Genomic DNA, 15,528 nt, shown 5'->3' with positions numbered 1-15,528 from the left:
GAGCCAGGATTACAATTCAGGTCTTCTGACTCCCAGGATTGTTATTTTACCACTAGATCACACTGCTTCCAATAACAATCTTGGTTTCCTTTGTGGTGCCATGTACTACTCAACTTAGAGATCACTGCAGGAGCCTTAGTCCAGCATTCTGGTAGAAATATAGCATTTCAGTCTTTCCTGCTACACTGAAGAGCTTCATGCAGTGCCCAGAGCCTAAGCAGGCTGACCGCTGGAAGAGAGGAGGAGGAGCACAGACCACTGAACATTTATGACAGCAACTGTCCAATACAGTCTAGCCTCTGAGGATGTGAGCAGGTCTTGAATTATGAACTTTAAAAAGTATGGCTTCAGATGTTATAATAAAAAGGCAATTAGGAAATTGTATGTCACAAATAACTTTTGATTAGAAAACAGGGTGCAAAATCAGGTAGAAGCATGTGATTTCAGATTGTCATTATCCTCTCTTAATAACAATAATAATTGTGATATTTGTTAAGCACTTATTATGTGCCAAGCACTGGTCTAAGCACTGGGATAGACACAATACAATCAGGTTGGACACAGTCCCTGTCTCACACGGGGCTCATAGTTTTGATCCCCACTTTGCAGATGAGGTAAGGCAGAGAGAAGTTAAATGACTTGCCCACGGTCACATAGTAGATGTATGGCAGAGCTGAGATTACAACCCATATCATCTATCATCTCAGATTCCACCAGATCACACTGCTTCTCCCTTAGTCAAGTGAACTCTATGGTGATATTCACTCTGAACTTGGGCTGACACCTGGCATTGTAATTGAACAAATACAGTTCAACATTGCTGCTCTATAACCCAGCTCCAAAGTATATGAAACTTGAAAAAAAATCCATCAAAATAAGAATGACTTTCTGGGAGGAGGACAAGGTTGGATAGTCCCTGTAGTACCCTTCCCCCAAATTGACTTCACAGAGCAATTTGTTGAATTTATAGATGATGAGCTGAATCACAACTATAAAGTTGGACCTAAGAGAGGTGAATACTTTAAAAGGGGAGCCACAAGATACTAGAAATGTGTCCATCTATTTTTTGATGCCAAAGGTAAATGTTTTGGCAATGATATTTTAACAAAATATTTTAAAATAACATAAATAATGTTCCTGCTCATTTACAATATTTATTACCCAGGAATCATGGAAGATGTTTGATTCATTTATTTTGCCACTGGTATTTACTATAGTCCAACTGGATTTGTGCACAGAGATATGAAAAAATAGGTAACCCCACAATGTTAGAGACAAGCTTAGCCATAAAAATAACTAAGAGAACAAAATAATTTAAAGCAGTTTGTAAGGTACGATTAGGGATGGCTAAGCTTTGCAGATCTAGAAAAGACATTTTTACAATAAGCTCTCAATTACATAGAGACTAAGCAAGAATTATCCAAAACCAAGGCACATTTTGTAAAGATGAGATTATCTGTATTATTTGACTTCCTCAACTGCACTCAAGAAGAAATTTAGCCTCAGGGAGTTCATAAACTGTTTTAAAACCAACTAAAACACCCTTAACTTTTACAAGACACTTGCTAATGTGTTGGATCTAGGCCTGAATTGTGTTTCACTCAAATAAAAGAAACATGAAGATGTGCCAGGGGCAGTAATGCAAAGAAACTAGAAACTTTTATCCACCTGATAGCACTAGCAATACACACATTAAAAATGCAAGAACTCTAGCACCTGCCTTTAAAGAATTATAATTGAAATGGAAACAATAGAATGAATAAATTTAGGAAAAAAAGTTACCACTAATTTGAGAGGCTATATTTTCCAGAAAATCTCATGTTGTGTGTACTAAACCTTTTTACAAGTTTTAGACTGAGTTGATTAGGTTTTTCTCAGACAAAATTCTGGCTTTACGATAAATACTGAGACCTCATTATATAAGAAACTCCTTGCCTATGTGCTTTTTTTTAAAAAAAGGTAATTCTTAAGCACTTACTAAGCGCTGTACCAAGAGCTGGGTTAGCTACAAGTTAATCAGGTTGGATATAGTCTATGTCCCATATATAATAATAATAATGTTGGTATTTGTTAAGCGCTTACTATGTGCCGAGCACTGTTCTAAGCGCTGGGGTAGACACAGGGGAATCAGGTTGTCCCACATAAGCACTTACTAAGCGCTGTACCAAGAGCTGGGTTAGCTACAAGTTAATCAGGTTGGATATAGTCTATGTCCCATATATAATAATAATAATGTTGGTATTTGTTAAGCGCTTACTATGTGCCGAGCACTGTTCTAAGCGCTGGGGTAGACACAGGGGAATCAGGTTGTCCCACATGGGGCTCACAGTCTTAATCCCCATTTTACAGATGAGGTAACTGAGGCACCGAGAAGTTAAGTGACTTGCCCACAGTCACACAGCTGACAAGTGGCCGAGCCGGGATTTGAACCCATGACCTCTGACTCCAAAGCCCGTGCTCTTTCCACTGAGCCACGCTACTCACAGTATTAATTCCCATTTTACAGATGAGGTAGCTGAGGCACCGAGAAGTTAATGACTTGCCCAAGGTCACACAACCACCAAGCAGTGGATATGATTTTATTGCCATTGTTCTTGTCTGTCCGTCTCCCCCGATTAGACTGTAAATCCGTCAAACGGCAGGGACTGTCTCTATCTGTTGCCGACTTGTTCATTCCAAGTGCTTAGTACAGTGCTCTGCACATAGTAAGCGCTCAATAAATACTATTGAATGAATATGAAATTAGAACCCAGATCCTTCTTACTCCAGGACCTGTGTTCTATCCTCTAGGCCATGCTGTTTTGAGTCCTTACAAGGGACACTGGCAGAATATTAACATTAAACTTCCAAGCAACAGAACACATTGTCACTGAGAAAGCAGAGATTTGCTGTCCTCGGATATCAGTACAAGTCTATAATGAGGAAAAGCTGTGGATAGAAAAGAGGAATGGGCATTTTTTAAAATGTCACTTATTAAACACTTTCTGTACTCCGAAGTACTGTGCTAAAAGCTGTACTAAATTCATGAGTCTCAGTTCAGATATAATCCCAGTCCCACTTAAATTCCTACAGTCTAAGAGAGAGGGGGGTACAGATATCTTATTCCCTTTTTACAGATGAGACAAAGGGAGAAAGATGAAATGGCTTGCCAATGGCCATGCAACTGGCCAATGGAAAATTGAGATTAGAATCTGGGTCTCCTGACTCGCAGTTCCATAGTCTTCCCACTATGCTACAATGTCTCTAAAGTATGTATAGATTAGGGAAGATAAGGGAATAGTTTTCTTACATATACCACTGCCCCATACTCCCTCCTCCCCTGTCCTGGTTTCTTCTCATTCCATACAAATCAGGGATCCCAGGCTCCCAACTATCTGACATCTGCTGTTTCTCAAGAAAAAAATGCAACAGATACCTAGCAACCATTTGTCATGGAACCCTACCAAATCACTTCGGGCACTGAAAACATTAAATATCAAGGCTAATGGTCTCTTCTCTGCCTAGCAAAATGTGTGGAGCATGAAAAAAAAAGTTTTCATCCCCATACTGCTGTTTTCACTCCTAGAAACAATGGAAACTGCAGTGTCTAGGAAGCAACTTCATCCTATTGTTGCAGAACACCTTTCAAGGAACTTGCATTGAGAGAGGATGCAGCAGCATATACACATACCATGAGCTGAAGAATCTTTGGTCAAACCCTGTCTGTAGCCTGCCACAGCTTTTCCCCCATTGCATTCCTTCTCAGCATAAAGTACTTGCAAATGTATCTCAGGTTTGAGACATGCTATAGCAGTCTTTCCATTGTCTTCTCATGCTTTTAAAAGGGAGAAGTGTCATTTTTTCTAATTTAACAATGTAATTCTGTGGAATGGGCTGCTGTGTACTTGATGAGGCATACTAATTTTGGGAAGGATTAATTGCCAATAGAATCACCTAATAGGTCTTCCTAAATTCTATGATTAGGAAACCATATTATCATCATTTCATTCATCATTGGAATTATTGAAGCCAATAAATGAGAGCGCTTTAAAAAAACAGGTCCCTCAAAAGCTTTATTTCATTTAAAACAGTTTTATATTAACCCAAATATTTTTGCTTTAGAATCAGAGTGGAAAAAATCAATCTCAGCTATTTTGCAATCTTAGATCTTTACTGAATGGTTCAGTGATCCCTTCAAACTACTCTAGTGATGAAAATGAATAATACAGTAGTTATCTAAAACAAGAACATAATTCATCTTCACTATATCCAAAGGTATACTCTGACTACAATGGTTTTCTTATACCAGTTTGGTAGTTCTTGTTGCCAATCTCCTCACAATGGGAATTGGTGAAAGCATAGTCATGCAAATCTATCTCTTCTCTATCCTCACAAAATTTAGCAGATACTGTAATTTCTTAGATAAAATTTCTTAGATTCCTTGTCATGTTTTAAAATTTAAGCTACTTTTGATACATGAAAAAACATTTTCATTAAAAAATGGCACAGTTCATTTCAACTTGCTGCCCAAATAATACTTTCCACATTGACGGTCTCAACCAAAGCTTTACCTGGCAAAATTTCTCTTTCAAATGCTTTCTATATATTTTAAAACCATAAATGCCATTATTTTATTGGAAGAAGTCTAAAGCATTTTCATTATTTTAAGGTATGCATAAGCTATGCAATATGAATTAACTATGTTAAGGATTTTTCATAAAAATAATAAAAACCATAACCAAAAATACATTACGAATACCATTTTTGTCTGTCACAAAACCACTCTATCCCTAATGAGTCTACCCACAACTATTGGCTTTTCAGATATATTGATTTCTTCTGTTGGCATACAGCTGGCACATGGAGGCAAAAATAATGTGTCCTTTACTGTACAGATCCCACAAGCCTATATTCCATGCATCCTAGCAATTCCCTTGATTCTCTGCCAAATTATTGCCAAGTCCATCTGCTCATGTCTGGGCTGTGTGTAATTGAATCCTAGCATCATAACACTGAAATTAAAAAAACAAAAACCTAAAGATGTATATTTCTTTAAATATTGAAAAGAGGAAGGGAACTGTATATGAGGCATTCTTTTAGTAGAGGATCGACAAGCTGATTCCTCCCTGATTCTATCAGCCATAGAAAGACCAGATGATAACTAAATGTGTGTCATTTTTGTCCTTACAAAGACAAGAGTGGCTTATTCTCACTTCTAATGATTTTATGGGATTAATCCAAGGGACCGTGCCATTCAATTTAACTCCCAACTGCTCCATCACACATACAAATGGTAATGAGTGGGAGAACATTTCTGATTTTCTTCCAATATCCAAATTATCTTTCTGCCTCATTAATAAATCCTGACTATATGTTGAGTACTTAGAGGCCACTCAGGAATCTCTTGTTTAGAATAAAACAAAATCATCAAAACAATTCCCATCAGTAATTTCTAGTACTTATGTATTTACTTATATACATCCTCAGCCCTTGAGTATGTTTATTCAGTTTTTCATTAAATTATTTATTTAGATTATTTTGTCTGCAAATAATTTTATGCCAGTATTCCTCATTAGCGATTAAGACTCTTAAGTACAAGAAATATGCCATTTGCTTGTTCTATATTTCCCATGCATTTAGAACAGTGGGCTACCCACAGAGCACACTCAACAAATGTTCACTATTCCTAAAATTCAAATTGTAAAATAATCATTCCAAAATGAAATTAGAGATGTAGGACACTAGAAATCCCATAAAGTTGAACTAAAAAACAAAATATCATGATAAAGTGATATAACTAGCCAGTTTAAGATTAACACCAATGAGACAAAATATGAAAAAATCAAATATATTTTAAAGAAAAATGCTTTCATTAATTATATAATAATGATGGCATTTGTTAAGTGCTTACTATGTGCCAAGCACTGTTCTGAATACTGGGGTAGATACAAGGTAATCAGGCTGTCCCACGTGGGGCTCACAGTCTTAATCCCCATTTTATATATGAGGTAACTGAGGCACAGAGAAGTTAAGTGACTTGCCCAAAGTCACACAGCTAAGTGGCAGAGCCAGGATTGAAACCCATGACCTCTGACTCCCAAGCCCGTGCTCTTTCCACTAAGCCACACTGCTTATATTTAGATCACATAGTCTAAATAAGGAATGGCCAAACTGGGGCTTGTGAGCCTTGCACGCCTCTTCTTTTGCTGTATGGCTCGCATATATATGCTTTAGTGCATACTACTTTGGGTGGTGGTGAGCCGTAGTGTGCCACTATTCCAGCCCTTTTGACAGCAGTGGCACTGGCTACGTAGGCCAGGGCCAAACTGGAGTGCCTCGCCCCCAGCTCCTGCTCTGGCCACCTCTAGCTCACCAGCACTGCTTACCCCAGGAAAATCCTGCTTTCTATTTCCCCTCACTGTTCCAGTTATAAGAAGGTTTTTTGGATTTTTTTTGATCTGCTGCTCTCAGCTACATTTTTGGAGACCTTTTGTTCTGTGAAACTTGGCCTCCTCTAGTCTATAATATTTGTGGTAAGTTTGCTTTTGATATACAATATCCTTCTACAAAGTGTTTCCTAATGGATAGGGGTAAGCAATGTATCTTTTTCCATAATTAACATTTTAAATTATGTATTTTTGTATGAAGAAGAATTTTATGGTAAAGTAGGCAATTTCTCTCCTTATTGTGTGCTATCTTTTTTTTTTGTTTTTAAGACACTTGTCAAGCTCTTAGCATGCAATAGACACTGTGCTAAGCACTGGGATAGACACAAACTAAACAGGTTGGACACAGTCCATGTTGCACAAGGGGCTCACAGTCTTAATCCCTATTCTCTAGATGAGGTAACTGAGGCCCAGAGAGTGAAGTGACTTGCCCAAGGTCACACAGCAGACAAGAGGCAGAATTGGCTTTAGAATTCAGGTTCTTCTGCCTCCCAGGCCCAAGGTCTATCCACTAGGCTATGCTGCTTCTATGACAAATGACAGGCTTTTCCAATTTGCCGATAAATATATACTGCAGTCACGTTCCTGGGCCGGAGTGCAGCACATTATCAAAAGTACACAAAATATTTATATGTATGTACAGGACCCATTTATGGTCCAAGTTACTACAGCAAACTGCTGGTAACCATGTCCTAACCCAGTAGTGTTTTCTCAGTAACTGTCACAGTGGTTGCCACCCACATGAGCCAGCAATTTCCTTGATTAGAGAAATCTTCAGATGCAGACTGAACTGACATCCCTATACTTGTTTAACAGGCACTAAAATCAAGTTTCCTGATTCCCAAAGCGCTGTTCTTTCTGCAGGACCTGCATACATATGAAACACAGAGGTGAAGTATACAAATTCTGACAAGAGATAAAACATACAAGTGGTTTGATTAAAATCCACTTTAGGTACATTTTGCTCGCATTTTCTACATTTTGCAAAGAGACTTCTGTCTTAATTTTGGAGAATGCTTTGGCCTTAGATTTGCTGAGCATAATAAGTATTCATAGTGATGAGACTATCTTCAAAGTACATGCTGAAGTTAGGATAGTACTACCAAAAAGTTTTGGATAAAAATATTTGATGCTTCTATTCCACTAACAGAGTGGAATGTAAAATGTAACATCAATCTGGATAATGGAGATTTGAGATAAGCGAGGTGGTTTGTAATAGCTGAGATTTACACTGAGGGACATAAGACCAATTTGGATAAATGGAAATCAACTAATCGACATTTAAAATTTACTTTTTATTTAACTGGTTTTAACCCAGGACAACTTCAGTAATTAAGGTGTATTATATTCTAAAGAATTATTGCCATCTCCAAAGAAGTGTTTTAGAAAGTATCTATGCCTGCAGCTTGGGATCAATAATTAATTCTCTAAATTCTAATTTATTTTGAATCCCCTGCTGAATTAGAATCCTGTCAGTGTTTAAGGGCAATGTCATTTCATATAATAATACTATGAGAAATCCAAAGTAATTGCTTCCAACCAGTAAATACGGTAAATAAAAAGTTAACTGATTCTGGTTTAAATGAGTGTGCAGTTGGTCTCTTGCAAAGAACAATAAAGTTCAACCCAGCACTAAGTTTACAAGTTTTTGCTTTTGCTGCTTGTGACTGCTGAAAATATTAGATAATGAAGAAACTTCATGTCTTTGTTCATTTCCCTAAAGTGTTTTTTTGGTGTTGTTTTTCTTTAAATGGCATTTCTAATAATAACTGTGGTATCTGTTCAGCACTTACAACATGCCAGGCACTGTTCTAAGCACTGAAGTAGATACAGGCTCTTCAGGTAGGACAGAGTTCATGTCCCACAGGGGACTCACAACACTAATCTCCATTTGAGATGAGGTAACGGAGGCACAGAGAAGTTAAATGATTGCTCAAGGTCACACAGCAGGCAAATGGCAAAACCAGGTCCTTCTGACTCCCAGGACTCCATTCTATCCACTAGACTACACTGTTTGGCTATGGAGCAAAAAATTCCCCTCCTCCCATAGCAATGTACGTTTCTCACACAGCCTTACCTTCCTTACAATGCATTTTCATAATTCCTTTCCCTACCCGAGGATGGATTTTTAAGTTTATCATCTCCAGTCACACACTTACTTTCTATTTTTGGGCCTTCTGACACTCCAACCCTCTTGGACCAATGCACTGACTGGAAACTATAGTCTTTACCAATGGTATGCTCTCCTGACTCTTGAAACAGCAGTGAGAAAGAGGGAAGGAGGAGCCAGAAAGGGGGCCTAGAGGGAGAGCAGAAGTGCAGGTCTGGGCTATAATGAGTTGGAGAAAATTGGATGGAAATGACTTTCCTTATGAAGGAGCTGCATGTGCACATGAAAGCAGAGACTAGGGAAGGGATAGAGAGGTGATAGGTTTAGATGGAACTGAGGAAATCAAGTAGAAGAGCATCTCACCAATCAGTCTTGAGTAGCCTGGTGCGAGAACTTGGGAATTTGGTCAAGGTAAGCTATTGTAGATTTATGAAACAGGGGTGATGCCGTTGTGATGAGGGGGCAATCAGAAGATTCAAATCAAAACAGGAGGTGTACCAATGCTAGTCTGCCTGAGAAACTGTCACAAACAGAGGAGTAGGAGTAGTAAAAACTGAAACAGAAGGGAAGATAAACAACATAGAGAACTGAGGGAGGGAAGCAAGTAAACTGCAATACTTTTGAATACTTTTTTTAATAAAAAATGACTCATTTTTCCATCTGTCAACAACACCATCATCTTCCCTCTCAAAAAAGCCCTCAACTTTGGCAACATCTTTGATTCCTCACTGTCTCCCAGCCTCATACTGAGTCAAATGCTAAATCTTGCCTATTCTCTCTCCGTAATATTTTACACATCTATCCCTTCTCCTGCAGAACAGTTCTTGTCATATAATAATAATGATGATGATGGTATTTGTTAAGCACTCTGGCCAAGCACTGTTCTAAGCGCAGGGGGAGATATAATAATGTTGGTATTTGTTAAGCGCTTACTATGTGCCGAGCACTGATGTAAGCGCTGGGGGAGATACAGGGTAATCAGGTTGTCCCAAGTGAGGCTCACAGTTAATCCCCATTTTATAGATGAGGGAACTGAGGCACAGAGAAGTGGTAATCAGGTTGTCCCAGGTGAGCTCACAGTCTTAATCCTCATTTTACAGATGAGGTAACTGAGGCACAGAGAAGTAAAGTGACTTACCCAAAGTCACATAGCTGATGTGGCAGAATTTAGAACCCATGACCTCTGACTCCAAAGCCCGTGCTCTTTCCAGTAGGCCACATTGCTTCTCTAATCATGGTTAGGTGACTGGATCAGCCTCCTCACTGTTCTCCCTAACTCAACTCTGTATTTTTTTGGAAATTCAGAAACAGATTATCTTTTGAAGTCTCACTTGGCACTAATCTCTTCATGTCTCCAAAACCTCTTGACTCTAAACTCTGCTCCAGATTGCAAGCTCCCTGTGGGCAGAGAACATAACTACCAACATGACTCAATACTGTACTAAGCACTGTATTCTGCATGCAGTGAACAACAAAAAAAATCACTTCCCATCTACTTGTACATAAAGCAAAATCACTGTATAATTGGCTTCAAAGCTTACTCCATTTTGCATATCAGTTACTGCTATCACCAACCCACACTCCCTTTTCCCTTCTGCTACCAGATCCTCTCCAAGCTTCTTTACATCCCATACAATTAAGGCATGCCAAGCTCCCCACTCTTGACATCTGCTGCTGCTGCTCAAGAAAAATGGAGTACAGATTCCTGGCAACCATTTGTCATGGAACCCAACCAAATCACTTCCAGCACTGAAAATCATTAAATATCAAGCCTAATGATCTCTCCTCCGGCTAGAAAACTGTAGAGCAAAAACCTTCTTGGTCCTTCATATAGCTGATAGGAAAGGAAACAGCAATTGGGTTTTTTTATGATATTTGTTAAGCCCTTATTATGTTTCAGACACTGTATGCTCCCATCTAAATCTCCATTTTACAGATGAGGTAACTGAGGTACAGAGAAGTGAAGTGACTGGCCCAAGGTCATACAGTAAACAAGTGGGGAAGCAGCATGGCTCAGTGGAAAGAGCCTGGGCTTCGGAGTCAGAGGTCATGAGTTCGACTCCTGGCTCTGCCACTTGTCAGTTGTGTGACTATGGGCAAGTCACTTCACTTCTCTGTGCCTCAGTTACCTCATCTGTAAAATGGGGATTAACTGTGAGCCTCACGTGGGACAACCTGATTACCCTGTATCTACCCCAGCGCTTAGAACAGTGCTCTGCGCATAGTAAGCGCTTAAATACCAACATTATTATTATTATTATTATTATTATTAAGTGGCAGAATTGGGATTGAAACCCAGGTCCTTTTGACTGCCAGGCCAGTGCTCTGTCCACTATGCCATGCTGCTTCTCAGAGCTTCATCAATTACTCTCAGCTCACATTCTCTGCTCCTTCTAAACTTACTGCCTATGCCTTGCTCTCAATTCACCCTGCATTCAACCCATTGTTTGTACTATGTGGTCAGCCTGTATCTCCCTCCCTCCCAATGCACCAGATTACAACTTTTTCCCATCCTCAAAGCCCTCCTAAAATCCCATTCCACCGGGAAGTCTTCCCTGATTAATTCACTCCACCAAAATTGCCTCATTTTATTATCCACAGTGCTTATCTATTTTATTCCTATCCTCAGCACTTATGTACAGTTTGATATTTTCATATATTTGCATATTCTATTAACTTATTCAAATATTTCACCCCAATTAATTTGTACTACTTCCTGCTATATCCTTATTCCTGCTTTTACTACATACAAATACTATTTATCTGCCATCTGTATTAAACTCTAAGCTCCTGAGGACAGAAAATACGTTTCTTTTCACTGTTGTAACTTCCCAAGTTCCGTGTTTAACAATTGGCAGCCAAAAAATACCAGTGATTGTTCAAAAGGTGACAGAGTTCCTTAATAAATATTTTTTTCTCTTTTTTATCATTTCTTACCCATACATTTTTTTCTCATGTTGAAAACAAAAGGAGGTGATTCTCTCACTGCTATTCACCATATGTGAGCCAGGTGAGGCACTTGAGAAAAATGCTCTCTCCAAACTATGTCAGTCAATCATATTTATTAAACGTTTACTGTGTGGAGCACTATAGTCAGGGTTTGGGAGTATACAGTATAACAGTCATATTCCCCGCCCACAAGCAGCTTACAGTCTAAAGGGGCAGATAGAGACTGATAGAAATAACCTACAGATATATGTACATAAGTTCTGTGGTGCTGGGAGGGTGGATGAATAAAGGGAGCAAGTCAGGGAGAGGCTGAAGGGAGCTGAAGAAAAGGAATAGAGGACTTATGGAAGACTTCGTGGAAGAGCTATGCCGTCAATAAGGCTTTGAAGATGGGGAGAGTAATCGTCTGCCAGATATGAGGATGGAGGGTGTTCCGGGCCAGAGGCGGGATGTGGACGAGAGGTCAGCAGTAAGATAGGCGGGATCAAGGTAAATGAGTAGGTTAGTATTAGCGGAGTGCGGGCTGGGTTGAAGTAGGAGAGTAATAGGTGAGGCATGAGGGGGTAAGGTGATTGAGTGCTTTAAAGCCAATGGTGATGAGTTTCTATTTGATGTGGAGGTGGATGGGCAACAACTGGAGCATCTTGATGAGTGGGGAAACACGGCTTGAAGTGTTTTGTAGAAAAATGACGTAGATCTTCTTAGGTAAGGAAACTTCTGCCCCTTTGAAAGACACATTAACTCTTTGAGATAGGGTTTTGTTACTGCATAGCCATTAATAATTTTACATTTTTGCCATGTGTTTATAGAAATAGAGCAAAAGGAAGAGGGCATGATTATATTGCTATCATCTAGACTCCTCTATTTGTGTATAGCTGTCCTTCAGTAAATACCACTGACATTCAAATAAATCAATTGTGAGGTTCTATTCATGCAAATGAACTTGACTAAAGAGATCGTCAGTTGGATACACCTTCCCAAACTACTTACAAGTAGAGATACTTTTCACCCTAGCAGATATGGGTTCCACCAGGCTTGTCTCCGTTTTCAACCCCCCACCTTACGAAAAGCAGCAAAGCCTAATGGAAAGAGCACAACCCTGTGAGTCAGAGGACCTGGTTTCTAATAACAGCTCTGCCACTTGTCTGTTGTGTGACCTTGAGCAAGTCCCTTAACTTCTTTTTATCTCAGTTCCTTCATCCACAAAATACACTACCTGTACTACTGTACTCAAACTGGGAGCCCCATGTGGGACCTGATTATCTTGTATAAAGCCCAGCGCTTAGTACAGTGCTTTGCATAAGTGCCAAACAAATACCACAGTTATTATTATACTTTTATAATCAATGAACCAATGGAATTTATTGAGTGCTTACTATGACAGAGCACTGTACCGAGTTCTTGGGAGATTACAATTAAAAGGAGTTGGTAGACACGATCCCTTTCCACAACAAATGAACAGACTAGAGGAGGAGCTTATAGAGACAACACATCTGAGCTGTTTCTGTTAGAACATGCAGTCTGGTAATTCAAATCCCATTGCTTTCTGATCTGACATCTCCCATGTTGTTTTGAAGGACAGGAGCTTCAGTTTTAATCCTCTAATGTAATGTGTTCACTCAAATGAGAACCTGTTGCAAAGTGTGGTATCTGACTTAAAGGAAATGCTAATTTACAGAGATTTGGATGTTGAGGAGGGGTGCAGAGCTGACAGTACTAGAGACTTCTATTTGGTTCTAGTGGTGGGCGGTAACATTCCCACTGAACCACAATTTTTTTCCCAATATAGTTGTCAGCATTATTGTCATCAGTTATACATATCAGTGGATTATTAACAGTATTATTTGTCAGACTTCTATATTAGTTTTGCCCCAGAACAGCCTTTGCTGCAATTTAGCAATACAATCACATTTTGCATTGTCTCCAATAATGCTTATAAATTAGAATTGATGTTTCAGCCATATGATTTTTCACCACTGATGTAATTTAGTTTTCTATCTAAATTTTTTATGTGGGTGCATGATTTATTTTCAAAAATAGGATGCTGCTAAAGGAATTGAAGCACAGAGGAGTGCTGAATCATTGTCAGGGCAAAATGCTTCATCTACATGTGATATGATAGATAAGCCCCCTGCCTGAAAATGCAACAGTAGTACTACAATAGGTTTATCCTGGAAAGCAATTGCTATCTGAATCTGAACCCATGAACCAGTGTGGCCAGTGGAAAGCTTATGGACCTGGGAGTCTGAGAACCTGGGTTCTAATCCTGTCACTTGCCTGCTGTGTGATCATGGGCAAGTTACTCAGATTCTCTGTGCCTCAATTATGTCATTTGTAAAATGGGGATTAAGACTGTGAGCCCCATATGGAAAATGGACTGTGTCTAACCTGATAAACTTGTATCTATCCCAGGATTTATAACAGTGCGTGGCACAAAGTAAGGATTTAACACATACTATTAAAATAAAAAAAACACAATTGGAGCATCATGGATTAAACCAGACATATAAAATTAAAACTATCAGAAACATACCATCTTACATCCTAGGTCCTGATACAAGTGCATCTTGCAAAATATTATAAATTGAAAGTAAGAGACCTGTTTAACAATCCACAAACCAAATAATAAAAAGCGGAAACAAGAATCAACTATTACAATATTCTAGGTAAACTTAACAAAATTCAGGCATATATGAATGCCAGGTGGCACACATGTAATTTCTAAAGCACAATAAAAATAAATGGTAGGTTTTCAAATGTATGGTACAAATTGTAATACTGATTAAGGGAAAGGAGATAACATTCTTCTGGGTGGCCTCAGGCAAGTCACTTGAACTTTCTGACCCTCAGTTTCCTCAACTGAGAAACGGGAACAATACTACCTGTCTGTCCTTACTATCAAAGGAATGATATGAGGAGAAAGTGAGATAATTTATGGGAAAGTGGTGTGAAAAAGATGAAAATGCTAAACAAATTCATGGTATTATTTTCAAGTTTTTGAACATGTGCTTTCCCCCATCATGCAAAGATTATGTAATTTGAAAAGACACATCTGAACCAATTAGAAAGTCCATAAAAGCAAGCAACTTTTAAAACAGCAAAATAGAAGCACATTGTATTCAAACTGCTATTGTCAAGGTATGGAATTCTAAACTTTATGATAGTCACTACAATGGCCCCTCTTAGAGAAAGAGCATTGTGAACCAGGCCTGCTAAAAATAAAAGTTAAGAAAGAGATCCTCCACTGAAGGTGCCTGGATTTATAACTGTGACCATTAAACACATCAAATTTATAAGGAGTTTCCATTAGCACCTAACATCCTTTTTATAAGAAATTCCTTCACAAATAAAGCTAACCAGGAGACTTTCCCTAAGGGAATGAAAAAGGTTCTCTGAGTCAGTTTGTAAGTCAAAGGAAATTATCTTCCAAATTGCACATCCTTTGTCTGTCCTTTTGTCCTCCCCTTAACAGGCAGCTCACGGGGGATTTTCTCTATTCTTCTGAATTTTTTTTGTTAGTGATCATGTTTGCTCATTAGTGACCATGCAGAGCATTAATTCATATTCTATTCTTTACAATACATGTATACTTTCTTTTCATTCGATATATGAAATTAAAATGAACTTCAAGAAACTACTGGACATTTTCGAGGCTCTACTCATCTTCAATTAAAGGCAAGGTAGTGAAAGAGACAAAAAGGAAATTCTCTATAAACAAGGTGAGGTGATAGAAAAGAGGATGATAGACAAGTGGGTGTGAATTGTTGGACTTACAGGTGACTCAGCATTTGCTAAGTTTTTAAATCTAATAAAAGATATACTTACCAAGACATCTGTATTCTCATTCCTCAGCTTTCAGTCAATTTGCATGCTCAACCATTAGCATATTCTGTTCTAGCTTTGCAACATCTCAAGAATCCATTCTTTCGTCTCCATCCAAACTGCTACTACACTTATTCAAGGCACTCATCATTTCCAAAATTGATTACTGCATCACCTCCTTGCTGACCTCCCTGCATTCTTCCTCTCCCCAATCAAGTTCAT

General features: G+C 38.7%; 1 protein-coding gene across 7 annotated transcripts in view; it reads right to left on the bottom strand.

Annotated features, from left to right (window-relative positions):
• Positions 1-15,528, bottom strand: part of ROBO2 (roundabout guidance receptor 2) — a 1,482,214-nt gene that overhangs the window by 477,537 nt on the left and 989,149 nt on the right. The window lies entirely within an intron of this gene.

This window comes from Ornithorhynchus anatinus, chromosome 17, assembly GCF_004115215.2.
Source record: "Ornithorhynchus anatinus isolate Pmale09 chromosome 17, mOrnAna1.pri.v4, whole genome shotgun sequence".
Taxonomy (NCBI): domain Eukaryota; kingdom Metazoa; phylum Chordata; class Mammalia; order Monotremata; family Ornithorhynchidae; genus Ornithorhynchus; species Ornithorhynchus anatinus.
This window is presented reverse-complemented; position numbering and strand designations above follow the sequence as displayed.